Genomic DNA, 13208 nt, shown 5'->3' on the forward strand with positions numbered 1-13208 from the left:
TCCAATCTCTCAATAAAGTAAGACCTTCCTCCACTGAAGTTATGGTAAAGGTTTCCCCCTCAGTAATCAGCAATTTAACTGGATACCTCCAGTGGTAGATAAAATAATGACTGCAGATGGCTTTAGTGATAGTAGCCAGATTTCTCCTTTGATGTAGTGAGTGTGAGAAAAGATCCATGTAAAAGGAGAGGTCCCAAAGGCATGTAGGCAGAGGATCAGGCTGTCTAGTGAGCATCATCAACTCCTCCTTAACATGATGCAGTAGTGTTGTGCCCTGTTGTATAAAGAGGTTATGACTAGAGATGAGCGAATCGAAGTAGCCGAAGTGGAATTCGAGTCGAATATCGGAAAAATTTTTCCGAAAATGGCGGCGGACATGTGCGGCGACGGAGCGGGAATGTCTGGGAAGGCGCGCTGACCCATAATGCATTCCTCAATGACATGTGATCGCATCAGCCAATCAGCAGCCAGCCAGCCAGCACTGTGTAATGGTCGAGCTATAAATAGCGGCCATTTTGGAATTCTTCATTTGCCTGCAGTCATTGAACAGAGGCAGACCGCTCTGTATTAGGGACAGAGTTAGGGCCACAGAAACGATACTTGGGGACAGAGAAACATTACTTAGGGACAGAGAACCATTACTCAGGGACACAGAATTGTTAGTGAGGGCCACAGAATCGTTACTTAGGGACAAAGAAACGCTAGTTAGGGCCACAGAATTCTTACTCAGGGACAGACAGAATTGTTACTGAGTGCCAGAGAATTGTTACTTAGGGCCACAGTAACGTTATTAGGGCCACAGAATTGTTACTCAGGGACAGACAGAATTGTTACTGAGTGCCAGAGAATTGTTACTTAGGGCCACAGAAACTTTAGTTAGGGCCACAGAATTGTTACTCAGGGACAGACACAGAATTGTTACTGAGGGCCACAGAACTGTTACTTAGGGCCACAGAAACGTTATTAGGGCCACAGAATTGTTACTCAGGGACAGACAGAATTGTTACTGAGTGTCAGAGAATTGTTACTTAGGGCCACAGAAACTTTAGTTAGGGCCACAGAATTGTTACTCAGGGACAGACACAGAATTGTTACTGAGGGCCACAGAACTGTTACTTAGGGCCACAGAAACTTTAGTTAGGGCCACAGAATTGTTACTCAGGGACAGACACAGAATTGTTACTGAGGGCCACAGAACTGTTACTTAGGGCCACAGAATTGTTACTCGCACAGACACAGAATTGTTACTCAGGGACACAGAATTGTTACTGAGGGCCATAGAACCGTTACTTAGGGCCACAGAATTGTTACTCGCACAGACACAGAATTGTTACACAGGGACACAGAATTGTTACTGAGGGCCACAGAACCGTTACTTAGGGCCACAGAATTGTTACTCAGGGACACAGAATTGTTACTGAGGGCCACAGAACTGTTACTTAGGGCCACAGAATTGTTACTCGCACAGACACAGAATTGTTACTCAGGGATAGAGATGAGCGAATCGAAGTATCCGAAGTGGAATTCGAGTCGAATATCGGAAAAATTTCGATTCGTGCCGAATCCGAAAAACAGCCTAATTCGGACGCGCGAATCGAAATTTTTCCGAAAATGGCGGCTGACATGTGCGGCGACGGAGCGGGGATGTCGGGGAAGGCGCGCAGACAAGGCGCGCTGCCCCATAATGCATTCCTCAACGACATGTGATCGCATCAGCCAATCAGCAGCCAGCCAGCCAGCACTGTGTAATGGTCGAGGTATATATAGCGGCCATTTTGGAAATCTTCATTTGCCTGCAGTCATTGAACAGAGGCAGACCGCTCTGTACTAGGGACAGGGACAGAGTTAGGGCCACAGAAACGAGAATTGGGGACAGAGAGAAGTTACTTAGGGACAGAGAACCATTACTCAGGGACACAGACTTGTTAATGAGGGCCACAGAATCGTTATTTAGGGACAAAGAAACGCTAGTTAGGGCCACAGAATTCATACTCAGGGACAGACAGAATTTTCACTCAGTGCCAGAGAATTGTTACTTAGGGCCACAGAAATGTTATTAGGGCCACAGAATTTTTACTCAGGGACAGACAGAATTGTTACTGAGTGCCAGAGAATTGTTACTCAGGGACAGACAGAATTGTTACTGAGTGCCAGAGAATTCTTACTCAGGGCCACAGAATTCATTCTCAGGGACAGACAGAATTGTTACTCAGGGACAGACAGAATTGTTACTGAGTGCCAGAGAATTGTTACTCAGGGACAGACAGAATTGTTACTGAGTGCCAGAGAATTGTTACTCAGGGACAGACAGAATTGTTACTGAGTGCCAGAGAATTGTTACTCAGGGACAGACAGAATTGTTACTGAGTGCCAGAGAATTGTTACTCGCACAGACACAAAATTGTTATTGCACAGACACAGAATTGTTACTCGCACAGACAGAATTGTTACTCAGGGCCACAGAATTCATACTCAGGGACATACAGAATTGTTACTGAGTGCCAGAGAATTGTTACTCAGGGACAGACAGAATTGTTACTGAGTGCCAGAGAATTGTTACTCAGGGACAGACAGAATTGTTACTGAGTGCCAGAGAATTGTTACTCGCACAGACACAAAATTGTTACTTGCACAGACACAGAATTGTTACTCGCACAGACACAGAATTGTTACTCAGGGCCACAGAATTCATACTCAGGGACAGACAGAATTGTTACTGAGTGCCAGAGAATTGTTACTCAGGGACAGACAGAATTGTTACTGAGTGCCAGAGAATTGTTACTCAGGGACAGACAGAATTGTTACTGAGTGCCAGAGAATTGTTACTCGCACAGACACAAAATTGTTACTTGCACAGACACAGAATTGTTACTCGCACAGACACAGAATTATTACTCAGGGCCACAGAATTCATACTCAGGGACAGACAGAATTGTTACTGAGTGCCAGAGAATTGTTACTCAGGGACAGACAGAATTGTTACTGAGTGCCAGAGAATTGTTACTCAGGGACAGACAGAATTGTTACTGAGTGCCAGAGAATTGTTACTCGCACAGACACAAAATTGTTATTGCACAGACACAGAATTGTTACTCGCACAGACAGAATTGTTACTCAGGGCCACAGAATTCATACTCAGGGACATACAGAATTGTTACTGAGTGCCAGAGAATTGTTACTCAGGGACAGACAGAATTGTTACTGAGTGCCAGAGAATTGTTACTCAGGGACAGACAGAATTGTTACTGAGTGCCAGAGAATTGTTACTCGCACAGACACAAAATTGTTACTTGCACAGACACAGAATTGTTACTCGCACAGACACAGAATTGTTACTCAGGGCCACAGAATTCATACTCAGGGACAGACAGAATTGTTACTGAGTGCCAGAGAATTGTTACTCAGGGACAGACAGAATTGTTACTGAGTGCCAGAGAATTGTTACTCAGGGACAGACAGAATTGTTACTGAGTGCCAGAGAATTGTTACTCGCACAGACACAAAATTGTTACTTGCACAGACACAGAATTGTTACTCGCACAGACACAGAATTATTACTCAGGGCCACAGAATTCATACTCAGGGACAGACAGAATTGTTACTGAGTGCCAGAGAATTGTTACTCAGGGACAGACAGAATTGTTACTGAGTGCCAGAGAATTGTTACTCAGGGACAGACAGAATTGTTACTGAGTGCCAGAGAATTGTTACTCGCACAGACACAAAATTGTTACTTGCACAGACACAGAATTGTTACTCGCACAGACACAGAATTGTTACTGAGTGCCAGAGAATTGTTACTCAGGGACAGACATAATTGTTACTGAGTGCCAGAGAATTGTTACTCAGGGACAGACAGAATTGTTACTGAGTGCCAGAGAATTGTTACTCAGGGACAGACAGAATTGTTACTGAGTGCCAGAGAATTGTTACTCGCACAGACACAAAATTGTTACTTGCACAGACACAGAATTGTTACTCGCACAGACACAGAATTGTTACTCAGGGCCACAGAATTCATACTCAGGGACAGACAGAATTGTTACTGAGTGCCAGAGAATTGTTACTCAGGGACAGACAGAATTGTTACTGAGTGCCAGAGAATTGTTACTCAGGGACAGACAGAATTGTTACTGAGTGCCAGAGAATTGTTACTCGCACAGACACAAAATTGTTACTTGCACAGACACAGAATTGTTACTCGCACAGACACAGAATTGTTACTCAGGGCCACAGAATTCATACTCAGGGACAGACAGAATTGTTACTGAGTGCCAGAGAATTGTTACTTAGGGACAGACAGAATTGTTACTGAGTGCCAGAGAATTGTTACTCAGGGACAGACAGAATTGTTACTGAGTGCCAGAGAATTGTTACTCGCACAGACACAAAATTGTTACTTGCACAGACACAGAATTGTTACTCGCACAGACACAGAATTGTTACTCAGGGCCACAGAATTCATACTCAGGGACAGACAGAATTGTTACTGAGTGCCAGAGAATTGTTACTCAGGGACAGACAGAATTGTTACTGAGTGCCAGAGAATTGTTACTCAGGGACAGACAGAATTGTTACTGAGTGCCAGAGAATTGTTACTCAGGGACAGACAGAATTGTTACTGAGTGCCAGAGAATTGTTACTCAGGGACAGACAGAATTGTTACTGAGTGCCAGAGAATTGTTACTCGCACAGACACAAAATTGTTACTTGCACAGACACAGAATTGTTACTCGCACAGACACAGAATTGTTACTCAGGGCCACAGAATTCATACTCAGGGACAGACAGAATTGTTACTGAGTGCCAGAGAATTGTTACTCAGGGACAGACAGAATTGTTACTGAGTGCCAGAGAATTGTTACTCAGGGACAGACAGAATTGTTACTGAGTGCCAGAGAATTGTTACTCGCACAGACACAAAATTGTTACTTGCACAGACACAGAATTGTTACTCGCACAGACACAGAATTGTTACTGAGTGCCAGAGAATTGTTACTCAGGGACAGACAGAATTGTTACTGAGTGCCAGAGAATTGTTACTCAGGGACAGACAGAATTGTTACTGAGTGCCAGAGCATTGTTACTCAGGGACAGACAGAATTGTTACTGAGTGCCAGAGAATTGTTACTCGCACAGACACAAAATTATTACTTGCACAGACACAGAATTGTTACTCGCACAGACACAGAATTGTTACTCAGGGCCACAGAATTCATACTCAGGGACAGACAGAATTGTTACTGAGTGCCAGAGAATTGTTACTCAGGGACAGACAGAATTGTTACTGAGTGCCAGAGAATTGTTACTCGCACAGACACAAAATTGTTACTTGCACAGACACAGAATTGTTACTCGCACAGACACAGAATTGTTACTCAGGGCCACAGAATTCATACTCAGGGACAGACAGAATTGTTACTGAGTGCCAGAGAATTGTTACTCAGGGACAGACAGAATTGTTACTGAGTGCCAGAGAATTGTTACTCAGGGACAGACAGAATTGTTACTGAGTGCCAGAGAATTGTTACTCGCACAGACACAAAATTGTTACTTGCACAGACACAGAATTGTTACTCGCACAGACACAGAATTGTTACTCGCACAGACACAGAATTGTTACTCAGGGCCACAGAATTCATACTCAGGGACAGACAGAATTGTTACTGAGTGCCAGAGAATTGTTACTCAGGGACACCTAATCGTTGAATTAAATAGTATGTCAGACAACATGCAGAGGAGTGGCAGAGGAGGCAATGTTTTAGGAGCGAGCAGACGTGGCAGCAGAGGAAGGGGTCGAGGCAGCAGTATTCGCAGCCAGAGGCCAGTGCTCCCGGTGTCATCCAGCGGTCGTGTCTCCACCGACAACCCTGCCGTCATTGATTGGTTGGCTCGGTCGTCTTCCTCTTCCCAGGTCACCTCTGACACCTACAGCCAACGGTCGGTGGGTACGTCAGACACAACCGTTAGTTGGCATGGCCCGGGAGCAAGCCCACTGAAATCACGTGTCCTCTACCTGCCCCTGTCCTTTGCTGTTCCCTCACCAAGCGAAGTATCGCATGCTGTGGGCTCAGCCCCACTGTACAGTGAGGAAGAGCTAACAGAGGGCGGTCAGGAACGGGGGGAGACATCGGCCTTTTCAGCAGCCAAGCGAACAAGTACTGGCGAGGAGAGTGGCTCGGTAGCCGGTCTAGAGACAGGTCTGTCTCCTGACCCAGACGCAGCCGAGGGGGCTAGTAGTGAGGCGGAGACCCTACTTGATGATGAGGAGGTTGATCGCACTTGGCAGCCTCGTCGTCATCAGGCAATTTCTTCCGCATCATCAGGAGAAGAGGGTGGCAGCTTGGCAGCGAGCAAAACAGTCGGTGGGTTGCCCAGGAGACAGCAGCAGGGTCGCATCAGTGTCAGTGGAGCCAAACGTCCACGGAGTAGAGCACCAGCTCCACTGCAGCCTACCACCACAGCCAGTAGTGGTGCCGGTGCGCACGGAGGAAGTAGCAGTCAGCCAGTGAAGAGTAGCGGGGGCAAAGTTTCCTACTCGGTGGTGTGGCAATTTTTCCTCAAGCCGCCCGAGGAAGTAAACGTAGCCGTATGTCGACTATGTGGCCAGAAATGCAAGCGTGGCCAGGGGGCCCATGTTGGGACTACAGCGTTGCGTCAGCATATGCAGCGTCACCATTCGGTGGCCTGGGAAAACCGTGATAAACATACGGCGGTTCTGCCTGCCCCAGCCCCCGCTCCATCACCCGCTCCGTTACTTGCTCCGTCACCCGACGTCGTCAATCGCCCTCTATCAGCCAGTCAAGGCTCCAACACCTCTGCTGAGGGGAGTTGTGGCTCGTTGGCATCTTCCGCTCGTTCAGATGCTCCTTCTCCTGCTACTCCTCTTCTCGGATTCCGTCAACAGTCTTTCTTGGAATCCGTATCCAAGAGACAACAGTTTGCGAGCACGCACCCGACGGTGCAAAAGCTGAACGTCCTCCTGTCCAAGTTGCTGGTGCTGCAGTCCCTCCCTTTCCAACTGGTGGACTCAGCACCTTTCCGAGAAATGATGGCTTGTGCCGCGCCGCGGTGGAGAGTGCCAAGCCGTCATTTCTTTGCCCAAAAGGCAGTGCCAGCCCTGCATTCACATGTACAGTTGTGTCCAAAATTATTCAACCCCCAATGCTGTAAAGGGGTTTAGGGACTATAGTGTACATTTGGAATTGTATTCAGAATCAAATCCTACAAGGACGTTGTAACTACCCAAATGCAACTAAAATGACATCAATTGTTTATGTAATACAGTAGTAAATGGTTCTTATGTGGTTTCTTCATTGCCACAATTATTCAACCCCTTAAAGACTACCACTCTGAAGAACAGAGGTTCATACAGGTGCTTTCCATCAGGTATTGAAAACACCTGTGGATGTCACCGAGCAGCAATCAAGCATAATAAGCACCAATTAGGCAGCTTTAAAATGACTGTGATACTCAGCTCCTTCTAGACATTTACTGGTGTGGTTACAAACATGGTGAAGGCAAGAGAATGGTCCAGGAAGACAAGAGAAGAGGTGATTTCTCTTCACAGGAAGGGCAATGGCTATAAGAAGATTGCAAAGATGTTAAACATACCAAGAGACACCTTAGGAAGCATCATTCGCAAATTCAAGGCAAAGGGCACTGTTGAAACGCTACCTGGTCGTGGCAGAAAGAAGATGCTGACTTCGACTGCTGTGCGCTACCTGAAGCGTAGAGTGGAGAGAAGTCCCCGTGTGACTGCTGAGGAACTGAGAAAAGATTTGTCAGATGTGGGTACAGAAGTTTCAGCCCAGACAATAAGACGCACACTGCGTAATGAAGGCCTCCGTGCCAGAACTCCCAGGCGTACCCCCTTGCTGTCTCCAAAGAATAAGAAGAGTCGACTGCAGTATGCCAAAAGCCATGTGGACAAACCACAAAAGTTGTGGGATAGTGTTCTGTGGACTGATGAAACAAAATTAGAACTGTTTGGGCCCATGGATCAACGCTATGTTTGGAGGAGGAAGAACAAGGCCTATGATGAAAAGAACACCTTGCCTACTGTGAAGCATGGTGGAGGGTCAATCATGCTTTGGGGCTGTTTTGCTTCTGCAGGTACAGGGAAGCTTCAGCGTGTGCAAGGTACCATGAATTCTCTTCAGTACCAGGAGATATTGGATGGAAACGTGATGCAGTCCGTCACACACCTGAGGCTTGGGAGACGTTGGACCTTTCAACAGGACAATGATCCCAAGCATACCTCCAAGTCCACTAGAGCATGGTTGCAGAGGAAAGGCTGGAACATTTTGGAGTGGCCATCGCAGTCACCAGACTTAAATCCGATTGAGAACCTCTGGTGGGACTTAAAGAAAGCAGTTGCAGTGCGCAAGCCTAAGAATGTGACTGAACTGGAGGCCTTTGCCCATGAAGAATGGGCGAAGATACCCGTAGATCGCTGCAAGACACTTGTGTCAAGCTATGCTTCACGTTTAAAAGCTGTTATAACTGTAAAAGGATGCTGTACTAAGTACTAAGATTGAATGTCACTTGGGGGTTGAATAAAACTGATAATGCTGTGAGCACAGAAAAGACATTTGTGGTTATTTCATTATAACTGTTATGTTATATTTGTCTGACCTACAAGTGCCTCTTTAATGTAAATGTAAGCAAGATGACTGAATGATCAAAAGCAATGTCAAACTGGCCAAAACACTCAATTTCAGTGGGGGTTGAATAATTTTGGACACAACTGTAGAAGAGATGGTGGGCCAGTCTTTGAGCATGTCGGTCTCTGCCAAAGTGCACGGCAGCGCCGACGTGTGGAGCTGTAACTACGGTCAGGGACAGTACATGTCATTTACGGCCCACTGGGTGAACGTGGTGCCGGCACAGCCGCACCAGCAACTTGGACAGGTCACGACGCTTTTGCCTCCACGTTTGCACGTCCTTGGTCCAGCAAGCATGTCCGCCTCTACCACCTCTTTTTCCGCCGTGTCCTCAGCCGCCACCCCCGTGCCAAGTCCCATTACCCGACCGGCATATCACATGTGCAGGGCGCAACGGTGTCACGCTGTGCTGCACCTGGTATGCCTTGGCGAACGTAGTCACACAGGGGAGGAACTGCTGAGTGTAATGAACAGAGAAATCGACAGATGGCTGTCTCCGCGCAAACTAAAAATCGGAACCATGTTGACTGACAACGGAAAGAACATGGTGTCTGCTCTGCGTCAAGGAAGGTTGTGCCATGCGCCATGCATGGCTCACGTGTTCAATCTGGTTGTCAAGCGGTTCCTAAAATCCACCATCCCACTGCAAGACATCCTTAAAATGTCACGTAAACTGTGCATGCATTTCAGCCATTCCTACACCGCAAAGAACACCCTCATTGAGCTGCAGCGGCAGAACGGAATTCCACAGCATCGCCTGATCTGCGACGTTGCAACAAGGTGGAATTCAACCCTACACATGTTAGACCGCCTTTACGAGCAGCGAAAGGCCATCACCGATTTCCTGATGTTACAAGCGGATAAAGGTACTCCCCTGTGTAACTTAGATGTCAGCCATTGGCAGCTCATGCGTGACACCTGCCGCTTGCTCAGGCCCTTTGAGGAGGCCACGCTATTCGTGAGTCGGCAGGACTATGGGATGAACGACGTCATTCCTCTGTTGCACGTCCTGGAACAAATGCTGTTAACAATGGCTGGTCAGGGTGCGGTAGACGTGGCGCACAGATCTCAACGCCACATGACCCCTGTGGGGGCAGGACAGGAAGAAGAGGAGGAGGTAGAGGAGGACATTTGTGCTCAGGAATTATTGAGTGAAATGGGTGGTTTTTCCACTCAGCGGACAGGAGTGGAGGAGCAGGAGCATCTGGTAGAGGAGGAGGAGGAGGAGACAGAGGACCCAGACGCACCGTGGCAGTATGCTGTGGAGATGGAGGCAGGGAGTCCCTCGCATTCCTTGGCACAAATGGCCCATAGCATGCTCGGTTGCTTGCGTAGCGACAGCCGAATAATAACCATCAGACAGAGGGATGACTTTTGGCTGTCCACCTTGTTGGACCCTCGCTACCGGTCCAAAATGGTGGCCTTTTTCACACCTGCTGAGAGGGAGGCCAAAATTACGTACTATAAAAACCACCTATGTAGTCAGTTGGTCTCTGCCTTTGTGCGCCAACGTCCATCCTCAGACACTGTGGGCCCTGTGCGCTCGCGTTCCGCTGGCATGGCAGCAGGGGAGGGGTGGGGTGGTAGGAGCAGTGGCAGCTCCACCAGCAGCGGCTGCCTCAGTCTGCAGTCGATGATGAGTAGCTTTCTTCACCAGCGCAGTGAGGAAACTACTAACCAGCCGCAGCAGCAGCAGCAGCATCAGGTGGACCTGGAGCAGGAGCTCAAACAACAGGCTTGGGCCTACTTGGACAGCACCCTGCCAACCGAGGTAGACAATCCCCTTGACTACTGGGCAACGAAACTTGACCTTTGGCCCCAACTAGCTGAATTTGCCCTTGAAAGGCTGTCATGCCCGGCCAGTAGCGTGGCATCGGAGCGCGTGTTTAGTGCGGCAGGAGGTATTGTAACTCCGCGGAGGACACGACTGTCCACCCAAAGTGTGGAGAGACTCACGTTTGTGAAAATGAATCAGGCGTGGATTAGTCTGGATTTCAAACCACCAGTTCCTGACACAACTGACTAAATCCGCCATGAATCATGCCTCAAACATGTGCCACTTTCAGGTCTCCTCACACTGCTGGTGTGTTTAATTTTTTGACATAGGGTGCTGGCAGATTACGGGCCTCCTATAGCTGCTGCCAGGCCCCTAATCTGCCATAGGCCCCTATATACCGCCTCCTCATGCTGCTGCTAGGTCCAGAGTCTCTCATGGGTCCCTGTACGGCCTCCCATTGCTGCTGTCTCCATCGCCACACTCTGCTGCCATGTGCCACTTTCAGGTCTCTTCACACTGCTGGTGTGTTTAATTTTTTGACATAGGGTGCAGGCAGATTACGGGCCTCACATAGCTGCTGCCAGGCCCCTAATCTGCCATGGGCCCCTATATACCGCCTCCTCATGCTGCTGCCAAGTCCAGAGTCTCTCATGGGTCCCTGTACGGCCTCCCATTGCTGCTGTCTCCATCGCCACACTCTGCTGCCATGTGCCACTTTCAGGTCTCTTCACACTGCTGGTGTGTTTAATTTTTTGACATAGGGTGCAGGCAGATTACGGGCCTCACATAGCTGCTGCCAGGCCCCTAATCTGCCATGGGCCCCTATATACCGCCTCCTCATGCTGCTGCCAAGTCTAGAGTCTCTCATGGGTCCCTGTACGGCCTCCCATTGCTGCTGTCTCCATCGCCACACTCTGCTGCCATGTGCCACTTTCAGGTCTCTTCACACTGCTGGTGTGTTTAATTTTTTGACATAGGGTGCTGCAAGATAACGGGCCTCACATAGCTGCTGCCAGGCCCCTAATCTGCCATGGGCCCCTATATACCGCCTCCTCATGCTGCTGCCAAGTCCAGAGTCTCTCATGGGTCCCTGTACGGCCTCCCATTGCTGCTGTCTCCATCGCCACACTCTGCTGCCATGTGCCACTTTCAGGTCTCTTCACACTGCTGGTGTGTTAAATTTTTTGACATAGGGTGCAGGCAGATTACGGGCCTCACATAGCTGCTGCCAGGCCCCTAATCTGCCATGGGCCCCTATATACCGCCTCCTCATGCTGCTGCCAAGTCTAGAGTCTGTCATGGGTCCCTGTACGGCCTCCCATTGCTGCTGTCTCCATCGCCACACTCTGCCATGTGCCACTTTCAGGTCTCTTCACACTGCTGGTGTGTTTAATTTTTTGACATAGGGTGCAGGCAGATTACGGGCCTCACATAGCTGCTGCCAGGCCCCTAATCTGCCATGGGCCCCTATATACCGCCTCCTCATGCTGCTGCCAAGTCCAGAGTCTCTCATGGGTCCCTGTACGGCCTCCCATTGTTGCTGTCTCCATCGCCACACTCTGCTGCCATGTGCCACTTTCAGGTCTCTTCACACTGCTGGTGTGTTAAATTTTTTGACATAGGGTGCAGGCAGATTACGGGCCTCACATAGCTGCTGCCAGGCCCCTAATCTGCCATGGGCCCCTATATACCGCCTCCTCATGCTGCTGCCAAGTCCAGAGTCTCTCATGGGTCCCTGTACGGCCTCCCATTGCTGCTGTCTCCATCGCCACACTCTGCTGCCATGTGCCACTTTCAGGTCTCTTCACACTGCTGGTGTGTTAAATTTTTTGACATAGGGTGCAGGCAGATTACGGGCCTCACATAGCTGCTGCCAGGCCCCTAATCTGCCATGGGCCCCTATATACCGCCTCCTCATGCTGCTGCCAAGTCCAGAGTCTCTCATGGGTCCCTGTACGGCCTCCCATTGCTGCTGTCTCCATCGCCACACTCTGCTGCCATGTGCCACTTTCAGGTCTCTTCACACTGCTGGTGTGTTTAATTTTTTGACATAGGGTGCAGGCAGATTACGGGCCTCACATAGCTGCTGCCAGGCCCCTAATCTGCCATGGGCCCCTATATACCGCCTCCTCATGCTGCTGCCAAGTCTAGAGTCTCTCATGGGTCCCTGTACGGCCTCCCATTGCTGCTGTCTCCATCGCCACACTCTGCTGCCATGTGCCACTTTCAGGTCTCTTCACACTGCTGGTGTGTTTAATTTTTTGACATAGGGTGCTGCAAGATAACGGGCCTCACATAGCTGCTGCCAGGCCCCTAATCTGCCATGGGCCCCTATATACCGCCTCCTCATGCTGCTGCCAAGTCCAGAGTCTCTCATGGGTCCCTGTACGGCCTCCCATTGCTGCTGTCTCCATCGCCACACTCTGCCATGTGCCACTTTCAGGTCTCTTCACACTGCTGGTGTGTTTAATTTTTTGACATAGGGTGCAGGCAGATTACGGGCCTCACATAGCTGCTGCCAGGCCCCTAATCTGCCATGGGCCCCTATATACCGCCTCCTCATGCTGCTGCCAAGTCCAGAGTCTCTCATGGGTCCCTGTACGGCCTCCCATTGTTGCTGTCTCCATCGCCACACTCTGCTGCCATGTGCCACTTTCAGGTCTCTTCACACTGCTGGTGTGTTTAATTTTTTGACATAGGGTGCAGGCAGATTACGGGCCTCACATAGCTGCTGCCAGGCCCCTAATCTGCCATGGGCCCCTATA

Source organism: Staurois parvus, unplaced genomic scaffold (genome assembly GCF_062004578.1).
Source record: "Staurois parvus isolate SC_StPar_1 unplaced genomic scaffold, SC_StPar_1.0 ptg000012l, whole genome shotgun sequence".
Classification (NCBI taxonomy): domain Eukaryota; kingdom Metazoa; phylum Chordata; class Amphibia; order Anura; family Ranidae; genus Staurois; species Staurois parvus.